The sequence below is a fragment of the Syngnathus floridae genome, chromosome 5 (genome assembly GCF_059516105.1).
Source record: "Syngnathus floridae isolate MCC-2025c chromosome 5, RoL_Sflo_1.0, whole genome shotgun sequence".
NCBI classification, from domain to species: Eukaryota; Metazoa; Chordata; class Actinopteri; order Syngnathiformes; family Syngnathidae; genus Syngnathus; species Syngnathus floridae.
In genome coordinates this window covers 21,116,172-21,129,162 of record NC_142417.1, presented here as the reverse complement: position 1 = coordinate 21,129,162, position 12,991 = coordinate 21,116,172, and the positions used below count along the sequence as shown (strand labels likewise).

Genomic DNA, 12,991 nt, shown 5'->3' with positions numbered 1-12,991 from the left:
GAACAACACCATCCCGCACTGAACAACACCATGCCGCATTGAACAACACCATGCCGCACTGAACAACACCATCCCGCACTGAACAACACCACCCCGCACTGAACAACACGATCCCGCATTGAACAACACCATCCCGGACTGAACAACACCATGCCGCACTGAACAACACCATTCCGCACTGAACAACACCATGCCGCACTGAACAACACCATGCCGCACTGAACAACACCATGCCGCACTGAACAACACCATGCCGCACTGAACAACATTATGCCGCACTGAACAACACCATGCCGCACTGAACAACACCATCCCGCACTGAACAACACCATGCCGCATTGAACAACACCATGCCGCACTGAACAACACCATCCTGCACTGAACAACACCATCCCGCACTGAACAACACCATGCCGCACTGAACAACATTATGGCGCACTGAACAACATTATGCCGCACTGAACAACACCATGCCGCACTGAACAACACCATGCCGCACTGAACAACACCATGCCGCACTGAACAACATTATGCCGCACTGAACAACATTATGCCGCACTGAACAACACCATGCCGCACTGAACAACACCATGCCGCACTGAACAACACCATGCCGCACTGAACAACACGACGTCGCACTGAACAACACGACGCCGCACAGAACAACACGACGCCGCACAGAATAACACAATACCGCACAGAACAACACAATACCGCACAAACAGTTTTAGATAATATTACGTCGCAGTCATGTGACGCGGACATGACGTCAATAGGCGGAACTCACGGCAAAATTATAATCCGTGGGCGTGGCTTGCAACAGGAAGTAGGAAAGCGGCAGTTCTGGCAAACAAGACACAGCTGTTAGTAACACGATGACTAACAAGGCAAATATTTTTGTTTTCAACTTGCAACTTGACCGTCTAGAGCGTACAAGGTAATTACAACTGTTTTTTTTTAGCCCTGAAAAGCGAGGGAGTGTGGCGTTTGGGAGGAATGTCGAACTCGGCGTCTGCTTCCAGCCACAGACGCCAAATTTCGACGATTATTTCGACTGGTCAACGGTTGTAAATTATTGCGTTGACTAAAAACTTTATTTAACTCTACTCTTAACTTTGCCGTTTCAGATATGCGGGTATTACACCGCGGAAATGACGTCAATAGGCTGAACTCTCGCCAAAATTCAAATCTGTGGGCGCAATGGCCTTGAGCGAGACACCGGATACAAACACGACGATTATCAACAGAAATATCTTTATTTTCCGCTTGCAAGTGGACCGTCTAGAGCGTACACGGTAAGTACAACTCATTGTGTTTAAAAAGATTTACGTTTGTGTAGTTTGCGTTGCGTTGTATCTGTGAATGTTGGTTGAGGCTAAATGTTAATGTTTAATTTCATTCCTTTAGGTTCCACGGTGTTTGTTGGCTGTATGTTTTCCACTGCAAGAAGAGGCTCGTATCATTGACCAGCAGGAGCTACAATGGTGAGTACCCCTTTCGTCTTCCATTTATGTTAAACACTTCCTATTTCATGTCTAACAGTACTCGATTTAACAAATAACCATAAATAAATACAGTGTGGGCAGTCACGTTAACATATGTGATTATCCTGCCTAATATGTTTATCACAAATATGTCACTAATCACTAATATGTTTATTTGTTTATCACAACACCTTTGGACCTTCAGCAATCGATTATTTACCTTCATCTACATAGAGACAGAACGATGGTGTCTTAAACATCTCATTCATTTCACCAAATAACTTCACGCAGGTGGATAACGGCCGTCTCGGTCACGCTATGTTGCGTGATGCAGTTTTGAAGAACCAAATGCATTTATTCAATGAATAAGTCAAGCTAGTTCTATGTTTATGATGTTGTAAGTTACGGTACCGATTGAAGTTGAGTTCGAAGCCAGTGGAAAACAGCGCTGCGTTTGTGCTCTCCAGGTACAAATGTTGTGATCTCTGACTGACGACCGGGCGAGACTCGAGGAAGAGATGTCCAAACGAGCTCCGGCAGGGCGGGCCAAGGCGGAGCGAACGGACGCCCTTCAGGCCGCCAATGACGAGCTGAGAACCAAACTGATGGACGTCCAGTTAGAACTTCAGCAGGAGAAGAACAAGGTGAAAACCTCAACAGACAGACACTGCCTGCCTCCCTGCCTGCCTCCCTGCCTGCCTCCCTGCCTGCCTCCCTCCCTCCCAGTTTTCCCGATGTAGATTAGACATGCGTGTGCCATGACTGTGTCAGCCTACATCAACAAATGCACCGAGGACGTCAGCACCACTAAGAATATCATCACCCGGGGCAACCAACGACCCTGGATGACTGAGGAGGTACGTCAAACGCTACGAGCGTGGAACTCTGCCTTCAAGTCTGGCGACAAGGAGACACTGAGGACAGCGAGAGCCAACTTGAACCGTGCCATCAGGATAGCGAAGCGAGACCGCAGTCGAAAATTTCAGGATCGTTTCCACGACGTCAAAAACATCAGGAGTATGTGGCAAGGCATACGGGCGATTACAGACTACAACTCACCCTCCCCCCCCCCGGTGGGTGTAGTTGATGCTGACTTTCTAAATGGTCTAAATAACTTCTTTGGGAGGTTCGAGGCACTAAACGGCACTCCAGCAGTTAAAACTGTCCCCCATCAGGAAGAGGAGGTACTCTGCCTTGACTCCGCCGATGTGTTGAAGACCCTGAGGAGAGTCAACCCCTGTAAGGCCCCTGGCCCCGACAACATTCCTGGGCGTGTGTTCAGGGAATGTGCAAGTCATCTGGCTGGGGTCATCACAGACATTTTTAACACCTCGCTGGGCCAAGCCACAGTGCCGGCGTGCTTTAAGACTGCCTCCATCATTCCGGTGCCGAAGAAACCTCAAATCACCTCATTTAATGATTACCGGCCTGTTGCACTGACTCCGGTTATGATGAAGTGCTTCGAAAGGCTGCTTAAAGGTCACATCGTTTCCAGACTCCCCCTATTATTTGACCCGTTCCAGTTTGCCGACCGGCAAAACCGCTCCACTCAGGACGCCATCTCCTCCGTTCTTCACCTGAGCCTGGCTCACCTGGAGGAGAAGAACACCCATGTGCGGAGGCTGTTCCTGGACTTCAGCTCAGCGTTTAACACCATCATCCCACAGCATCTGGTAGGAAAATTGGAACACCTGGGCTTCAACACCCCCCTTCGCAACTGGCTGCTAGACTTCCTCACCAACAGACCTCAGTCAGTCCGGGTCGGACAGAACACCTCTGATGTCATCACCCTCAGCACAGGCTCCCTTCAGGGCTGCGTCCTGAGCCCCCTGCTGTGCACCCTGATGACACACGACTGCGTCCTCAGGTTCACCACCAATCACATCGTGAAGTCAGCAGACGACACAACGGTGGTGGGGCTCATCAGAGACAACAACGACCTGGACTACAGAGAGGAGGTGGAGCAGCTGGTGGGCTGGTGCAGAGAAAACAGCCTGATCCTGAATGAGGAGAAGATGAAGGAGATCATCGTCGACTTCAGGAAAAAACAGCCTCACCACGCTCCACTGATCATCAACAGCTCAGCTGTGGAGGTGGTCAGCACCACCAAATTCCTGGGGGTCCACATCACAGAAGACCTCACCTGGACTATGAACACTACGGCACTGGTCAAGAGGGCACAGAAGCGCTTGTACTTCCTGCGGAGGATGAGGAGAGCCCACCTGCCCCCACCCATCATGAGGACGTTCTACAGGAGCACCATAGAGAGCATTCTGACAAGCTGTCTCTCTGTGTGGTGTGGAGGCTGCACCGCCTCCGATTGGAAGAACGTGAGGAGAGTGGTGAGGACAGCAGAGAGGATCATAGGGGCTCCTCTTCCCTCCATTCAGGACATTTCATCTCAGCGCTGCATGTCCCGTGCCCGTAACATCATCAATGACCCATCACACCCCCACCATGGACTGTTCTCCCTGCTGCCCTCTGGGAAGAGGTTTGCAGCATCCGCTGCAGGTCCACCAGGTTCTGCAACAGCTTTTTCCCTGCTGTCATCAGACTGTTGAACACTAGAACTGTTGAGCTCTAAACTGAACTCTGCATCACACATTCACAGAACTGTACTTTATGACACTACGGACCTCTATCTTGCACTATCTCGCACTACCAACTTTACTGAACTTGTATAAACCCTTTAAATAGAAGTTTAATACATGGTTTAGCATTCCTCTGCACACTCTTGAATACTGTTTTGCCTACTTGCACTATTGCATAATTATCACTGCTGCACTTTATACTTATTTTTAATATATATATATATATATATATATATATAGTATATATGTATATATATATATTTTCATAGGATATGTTACTTCTATTCAACTGCAATATCACTACTTTGTTGTAAGACGTATGCAACGGAATTTCGTTTTGTATGCACCATGTGCAGACAAGATGACAATAAAGTTTGTCTAAGTCTAAGTCATGTCAGGTCAGCTGTCTGGAGAGAGAGAGAAGTCAGGACCTGCGGGCGGAGCACCACCGTGCCACCGCCGCCATGACGGAACTCAAAAGCAAACTCCATGAGGAGAAGCAGAAAGAGTTAGCCATTACCAGGGAGACATTACTGCGGCAGCATGAAATGGAGCTGATGAGAGTGATCAAAATCAAAGATGGAGAGATCCAGCGACTGAATGCCTTGGTCCTCAGCCTGAGGGACGGCTCCATGGACAAGGTGATCCGCTCTATCCGTGTCTGACTATCGGCACGCCACGTCGGGCTTCGATGCGGCCGCTACCGTATTGTGTAGCTTGTCCCCAGTAAGCGTCGCGGCGCTCCGTTGCGGTCTCAACGGCCCGGTGTGGCGCAATGTCTGCTCAGGTGAGGAGGGGGGGCGCTTTGCTGGCGGAGGTGGAGGAGACGCGGCGGTGTCGGGAGACCGAGCGGTGTCGCCTCCACCAGGAGCGCGGAAGAAGCCCTGGCAGCGGCCCAGCAGGCCTGGCAGTCCCGAGCGGCCGAGCTCCGATCGGCTCATCACCAGCATCGGGAGGAGCTGAGCCGAACCAAGAGAGACTGCGAGAGGGAGATCCGCCGACTGGTAGGACTGATCAGATGCGCGGTGCGTGGCTATGTTCCCAATTTCGTTGTATACCTGCAGTGCAATGACACCTAAGGCATTCTATTCTATTCTATTTCACAAGAAGAAAATGTCCGGTTGCTCGCTTCGCTTTTGTCACAGCAAAGGTGTTCTAGTCGATTCAAGAAAAAAATTGGCCGGTTGCTCTCTTTGTTTTTGTCACAATTCTGGCAAATGAGTTTGCCCGCCTGCCTGAGCGCTCCCCGTTTGTACATCCAGACGGATGAGATCAAGCTGAAAGACAGAGCGGTTAGTGTTTTGGATGAAGCCCTGGGGCCGGCCACGTCCACCGCCTTCAGCTGCAGACTCAGGCTGCCGAGCAGCAGATCGCTGCCCTGAGGGATTCCCAAAGGGCGGGCCTAAACTACCCTGGAAGTGGGGTCAACGCCGCTACTAGCAATCCTCTTCATTGCGTAAGCCACCTCATCACACACTTGCAGTACGCATGACTTAGTTCGTTGCTGGAGGAAGGTAGCACAAAAACAGTTTTGAACTTTGAACGAGTGCTTGTGTGTGTGTGTTGCGGGGCGTTTTCAGTCTCAGGAGGATCGGGACACGCGACGGTTTCATCTGAAAATCGCTGAGCTCAGCGCAGTCATCAGGAAACTGGAGGATCGAAACGCCCTGCTTTCTGAAGAGCGCAATGAACTGGTAATTTATTGACGGCACGCTTGAAGGTTTGCGCTACGTTTGATGCGCGCCATCCAGCGAGGCACCCATTGCGCTTGCTTATTAGTTGAGCGGCGCGGCGAGTCGGTTGCCTGGTAGATGTCTTTTATTGGGAGCCAAAGCCACGATTCCGTTCAAACCGATGCAAAAGGAATGGATACGTTCTGGCCCGCGTGTTGTGCGTCTTTCACATCCCGCACTTCATGCTTGCAGCTAAAGCGACTGAGAGAAACAGAAAGCCAGTTTCTGCCACTCCTGTACAAAAACAAACGCCTGAGCAGGAAGAATGAAGAACTCTCGCTGGTGCTGTGTCGCCTTGAAAACAAAGTGCGCTTTGTCACCCAGGAGAACGAGGAGATGGCAAGCTTGGTAAGTCGACGCGGACAACGGCGGCGTGCCAACAGAGTCCACTGCATTTGTGTTCCACAGAGAAGGCCTAGTTCGCTCAATGACCTGGACCGCGGTTGCGGCCAGCAGGACGGTGAAATGGAGTTCCTTCAAGTTGTGGAGCAGCGGCACATCATCGACGACTTGTCCAAGGTATTCAGGCAGGCGACTCGGTGCACGTACGGCAGCGCCGCGCTCGCTCGCTGTCGCCAGGAAACCTTTTCCGTCCAAAGCTTGGCCGGCGGCCGCCATCCAAAAAATTGGCCCCTTAAATTCCGACCTTTCAAGCAGGAGCATTGTGCGCACGCGTTTGAACACGCTTTAGACTTGTTTTGCCGTTTTCAGCAGCTCAAAGCTCCCGTTTTGTCAGCGCCTTTGCCACTCGCTGTGCGCTGAAAACGACGGACTTGCCCGGCTGCTCAGCCCGTCAACCATGAGCCGCGAGCGCGACGTCATTGTCCGTAGGCAGCTAGTGGCAAAATGCACCCTGTTAGAGTTGCGCTCGCTCCAACTTATTTTGCAAGAACCACACGGGAGACAAGTAAGTTCTTTTGGACACCTGCAGGTGGAGAGTCCATCCGTTGTACGAATGAAGTCTGACTCTCGGCTCCTGCACGAGCATTTTAATTAAGAGAAACAGGGTGGGTGTAAGAGTGGATTGAATAGAGGAAGCCCTTGACCTCTAGTCAAAACATAGCAAGGGGTGTTTTACGACTTTGTGTAGGAAGGGATAAGCGATAGGGATAAATAAGGGATAAATAATATTATTTATTACAGGTCGCAGTCAAAGTCAAAGCAACACAATGATACGATAAAGATAATCTGGAAAACCCTGACACACCCTGTAGTTGTCACTTTTGGAAAAGACGAGCGTCCCTCCAATCATCGCCGGTGACGTGTTTTTCAGGCTCTGGAGACAGGAGCTCATGTCAGAAATGTCATTGTGAGTCGCGTTTGTTTCTGCGCCGGAGCCGTTCGTTCCCTTTGCATCCAAAGAATCTCAAAGGCGGATTATTTGTGTCGACAGGAGAGAGATTTGCTGCTACGATACCGACGTCGAGAATCTCTGAGGAGGAACAAAGCGTGAGGTCCTGCAAGGTGAGTCTGTTTGTTTGCGGCTGCTTGGTGTTGCGCAAGATGAAATGGCCTTTTTCTCGCTATCGTTCCTCTCGTCGATTCATCGTGAGGTGTCGCTTCAGTTTGTTCAGAGAGATGTTCGCTTCCGCGCCCGCAGGTCATCGAAACATTTTACGGCTACGACGAAGACGTGTTGGTGGACTCGGACGGATCGTCCTTGTCTTTTCACACCGACAGAACCCCCGACACGGAACCCGAAGAGGTAGCCCGCCATTTCTGCCAGCGTATTGGCACCAAACATTCCTCTTCAGCCTGGAATCGGACTCGTCTTTGCGTCGCGGGTGCTTTGTCGCCGGTCTGACTGATTCTGGTACTAGTGCTGTGTTGCATTGGTGTGTGCATGAAGAGGCGGAGCTTCGCTACCGCCAGCTGACGCAAGAATATCAAGCGCTGCAACGAGCCTACGCTCTGCTAGCCCAGACCAGCGAAAGGGGACTACGACGCCGAGAAGGAGATCAAGGTGGCGCCCCTTCCCGCAACCCCCGGCCGGGTCGCAGCCTCCCCGTTCTCACCCAGCCTCGGGTGTTCTCTGGTCTGAAAGGAGGAGGAGGAGCCTCCCTCCTCCTCCTTTCAGACCAGAGAAAAGCTGATGGTAGAAATGGGTCACTATCAAAGCAGAGTAGCAGATCTGGAGTCAGCGCTGAAGCAACAAGGACAGGTAAGCTCATCAATGAGCACACCTTTTTCTCAGACAAAATAGCTACATTCTTCAGTCACTCATCCGTCTGGCATTACTGGACCAACCCCCCCCCCCCCCCCCCCCCGAACGTGGCTGGGAAAATGCGGAGAAAAGCAAATGTCATTTTCCAGTCAACCAAAGAATTTGTGGATGAAAATGACACAACATTCCAAAGCTGTCCACGCGTTTGTCTCTTCTAGAATGTCAAGTGGGTGGAGGAGAAGCAGCTGCTGCGTCAGAGCAATCAGCAGTTGGCCGAAAAGGTGACGGAAAGAAAGGCGCTGGGCGGAGTCGCTTGGCGTCACACCTGTCGGGAAGCCCCGCAGATGAGGTCTGACTGTCTTTTCAGGTCAGGCGGATGGAGGCGGAAGAAGCGCGTCTGAAAGAGCACATCCAGGATATCCGAGACCAAAACGAACTGCTTGAGTTCCGCATCCTGGAGCTGGAGGTGGGAAGACTCGCACAAGCGTGTTGAGGCCAGAGATGTGACGGACGGACGGACGGACGGACGGACGGATGCATGCCTCTGCCTTTCAGGAGAGGGAGTGGCGCTCCCCCGTCTTGAAGTTTCTGCAAGTCCGTTTCCCAGACGGCCTCAGCCCTTTGCAGATCTACTGCGAGGCCGAGGGCGTGAGCGTACGTAAGGCGTCCCTCGCAACCCTAACCTTAACCCGAGGTCCCAGAACACCTTACATTGCTCCTTGCGCCTTTCCCCCGGACATCGTCATCAGTGATCTGATGAAGAAGCTGGACATCCTGGGCTATAACGCCGTAAGTGTATGTCGAACTCCTTATGTTCGCACTCCACGAGACTCGGCGGCTCAAATGTGACTTTTGGAAGGCTTTGCGCTGAAAGAAGCTTGTTGACGCTGTGCCTTTGGGCTCTTGCAGAATCTCACCAACGAGGAGCAGGTGGTCGTGATTCACGCCAGGACCCTTCTCACCCTAGCCGAGAAGGTAACGCGCACGTCCACGCACGCTCTCGCATTCTGCTTATGTGACAGCAGCCTTTCCTCAGTGGTTAGAATACATCAAAGAGACCAAGTCAGCACTTCAACAGAAGATGTTGGACATTGAAAGTGAGAAGGTAGACAGACACGCGACATCAGCCAAGGGGAACTCCGGCAATGTGCCCCAACAATTCTGACCTTGAGCTGTGCTAGGATATGTTCTGCAAGCAGAAGGGCTACCTGGATGAAGAGTTGGACTTCAGGAAGTGTTCCATGGACCAGGCTCATAAGGTAAGCCGCCCTCAAATCTCCCGCCGGACCACTGATGGACGAGGATTGCGGCCCAGAGGATCCTGGAGCTGGAGGCCATGTTGTACGAGGCGCTACCGCAGCGGGACTGCCCCGCCACGGACGGCGAAAAAGCCAGCCACGCTGGCGTGAATGACGTGCTGACGGCGGATCAGAGAGAAGAGCTTAGGAGCGCCGTGGACCAATGGAAGCGAGCCCTGATGTGCGAGTTGAGGGAGCGCGACGCTTGCATCCTCCAAGAGAGAATGGATCTGCTGCACAGCGCGCAACAGGTAAGGGCCCAAAGCCAGCCCGGCACTTACTTGCACGCTTACTGGCTTTTGAATGCCACTTTCCATTTGTCCGTCCTAGAGGAACAAAGAGCTGAAAGAATTCATCGAAGCTCAGAAGAGACAAATCAAACAATTGGAGGAGAAGTTTCTCTTTCTCTTTCTATTCTTCTCCTTGGCCTTCATTCTGTGGCCCTAACACCAGCTGGTGAGTGAGCTCCAGCGGCACCGCACTCGACACCTCCGATACACTGCCAGCCGGTCTCAGACGTTGGCAGACGCTCCGATGCCAACGTATACCCCCCGCCACGGTGACAGAGGCACCGCGTCACACCGGCGCTCATCCAATCAGAAGGCAGGAAAAGCAAATTCACATGCAGGGCACTTTTGAACCAGAAGAGAGCGCCACAAAAAACCGTTGTTGCCCCAAACGCGCACTAAAAAGGGTCAGAATAACAAGAGTCCCACTGGCCAGCCGGGGCCACCCGTCCAGCTGTTTCTTCAGGGGGGAAAAAAATTGGAGTCACCGGTGAGTACATTTTGCATTTAGCTCTGCTTTTCTGCTTCTGTCTTCAAGTGTGTGGCATCCTGCGATCAAAGAGTCAGCCAACCCCAAAGCGGTTGACCTCAACGTCCCACCACCATGCCTACCAGAGCAGGTGACGTGATGCTTTGGACATCCTTCCGTCTCAGATGCCCAAAAGTACTCTTTGCCACATCTGCGGCAATACGGTGTCTTTTCAAAGGTGCAAATAAATCCAGCGTGGGCGGAACACGCACGTCTTCGGTTTTTCCCGCTTTGTTTGTGTGACAGCTGTTGTGAAAATTTTATACAAATAAAGTTGTATAGTACAGGTTTGGCCAAGCCGCAACTCCCGAACCGCATGCGGCTCTTTTATGTTCATATCAACATTTGTGTGTGTGTGTGTGTGTGTGTGGGGGGGGGGGGGGGGTTGTGCGTGTTGGCTTCACTTGAGTTCAATTTGGTATTTTGGTCAAAAGCGCATGTGGTGAAATTCCACAAAGTAGGATGGGCAAACACATTTCTTTAAACTATGAGTGTCAATTGGGCTCTCGAAATGGCAGGGAAAAGATGCACAGCAAAACGAAAATACGTAGATGAACACAGGACGTTTTAATCAGAGTGGGAAAGTTTCTATTTTTTGTTGAACGTGATGGCAAACCATTCTGCCTGATATGTCAGACCTCAGCGCATTTCAAAGATTCAAATCTTCAGCGCCATGCACTTCAGCTCACTCCATGCTAACATTGATCAGGCGTCGAACCCGCATCATCATGCTTAAGAGGTGGCCATGCTAACCAGTGCGCCATTATGTCAACGCATAATAACTAAGTCTACTGGTCAAAACAGCGGTTACTATATGACGTCGCTACGTCGTGGTCACGTGACGCAGACAAGACGTCAATGGACGTGGGCAGAGTTAACTTGTTTAAAAGGGAGTAGGCAGAAGAAATATTTAATTTATTTAAATCTATTTTGAGTGCACACCATTATGCCAATGCATAACAACTGTAAATCTACTAAACAAAACAGCGGTTGCTATATGACATCTGCCACGTCGTGGTCACGTGACATACGTGACGTCGATGGGCGTAACTTTCGCCGGAATTCAAATCCGCGGGGAGAGTTAACTTGTTTAAAAGAGAGTGGGCAGAAGAATTATTTAATTTATTTAAATCTATTTGGTGTGTGCGCCATTATGTCAATGCATAACAACTGTAAGTCTACTAAACAAAACAGCGGTTGCTATTTGACGTCTGCCACGTCGTGGTCACGTGACGCGGACGTGACGTCGACGCCTACTTTACATCCCACCGATCACAGGACTCCTCGGCTGCATAACCGTGCCCCCTTCCCAACCAATCGGATTTGCTATACGCGAAAACGACGCCAATGGAAAGAGCTTCCGCCCAAATTTAAATCCGTGGGCGTGGCTCGCAGCAGGAAGTAGGAAAATGGCGGCGATGTTGACAAAGACACAGCGGATGGTAACATACGACTAACAAGAGAAATATTTTTATTTTCTGCTTGCAACTGGACCGTCCAGAGCGTACACGGTAAGTACAACTCATCGTTTTTAAAAAGAAGTACTTTTGTTGCCCTGAAAAGCGAGTGAGCGTGGCGTTTGTGGGGGACGTCGAATTTCGACGATTCTTTCTGGTCAACGGTTGTAAATGATTGTGTTGATTAAAAAAGAAAACTTGATGTAACTCTACTTTTAACTGCCGTTTCAGATAGATTTGGAATTGCATCACATCCAATTTTGCCTAGAGCGTACACGGTAAGTAACACTCGTTGTGTTTAAGGAGATTTACGTTTGTAATAGCAGAAGTGTAGCCGCGTTGCGTTGTACGTGTGAATGTTGGTCCGGGCGAAATGTTAATGTTTAATTTCATTCCTTTAGGTTCCACGGTGTTTGTTGGCTGCAAGTTTTCCACTGCAAGAAGAGGCTCATATCATTGACCAGGAGCGAGCTACAATGGTGAGTAGCCATAACATTTATGTTAAACACTTCCTATTTCATGTCTAACAGTACTTGATTTAACAAATAACCATAAATAAATACAGTGTGGGCACTGAAGTTAACATATGTGATTATACTGCCTAATCTGTCACCGAGTAGATTGTTGCAAAGTAATATAAGATCCAAAGTTGTAATTCAGAATAGTTTTCAAAAGAAGGCCATTAGAATTATATACAAGTCTGATTACCCCGAACAAGCTATTAATTAAATCACAAATTCTTCAATTCAAAGATTTGGTAGATTATCAGACAAATAATGTCTAACAGTAATTGATTTAACACATCACGATAAGTAGATTGAGTGTGGGCACTCTCAAGTTAACCTATGTGATTATACTGCCTAATCTGTTACAGAGTATGTTGTTGCCAAGTAATGTAGAATAGATCCAAAGTAGTAATCCAGAATAGTTTTGAAGAGGCCATTAGAATGATAAACAAATCTGATTACCTTGAACATAATAACAAGCTAAGTGTTTAATATGTCCTATGAAGTCAAAATTGGGCACCATCATGTGGTGAAATTTGGAATTGCATCACATCCAATTTTGCCTGGGAACAAACAGATTACATAAATCTTAGTTTTGAATAAGCCACTCCTTCTCAAACAAGTAAACTCTGCCCATTTTGCGCAGTAGATGTTCTGTTAATATCTAGTATTTATACAAAGTCATAATTTAAATTGCTTTCAACCTTCATTCATCGGTTCAACCAACATTACTCGCTCTTCTTACCAACTTGTATTGATTTAACTAAGCGTTTAATACTTCCTATCAGGTCTCAAATCGAGATTTGGCAAAATACAATTTCAGCAAATCCAATTTTGCCAGGGAACAAAAATAGATTAAATAAACTAAATAAGTCCTCTTCCCATTAAATAAATCAGAAAAGTCTGTCTTGTAACCAGTCCTCTTCAAACAAGTAAAGTCTG

The 12,991-nt window shown here is 49.3% G+C and overlaps 1 pseudogene; it reads left to right on the top strand.

Annotated features, from left to right (window-relative positions):
- The first annotated feature begins 4,872 nt into the window (after positions 1-4,872).
- On the top strand, positions 4,873-10,403 carry LOC148398527 (janus kinase and microtubule-interacting protein 3-like; annotated as a pseudogene).
- Positions 10,404-12,991: the final 2,588 nt, after the last annotated feature.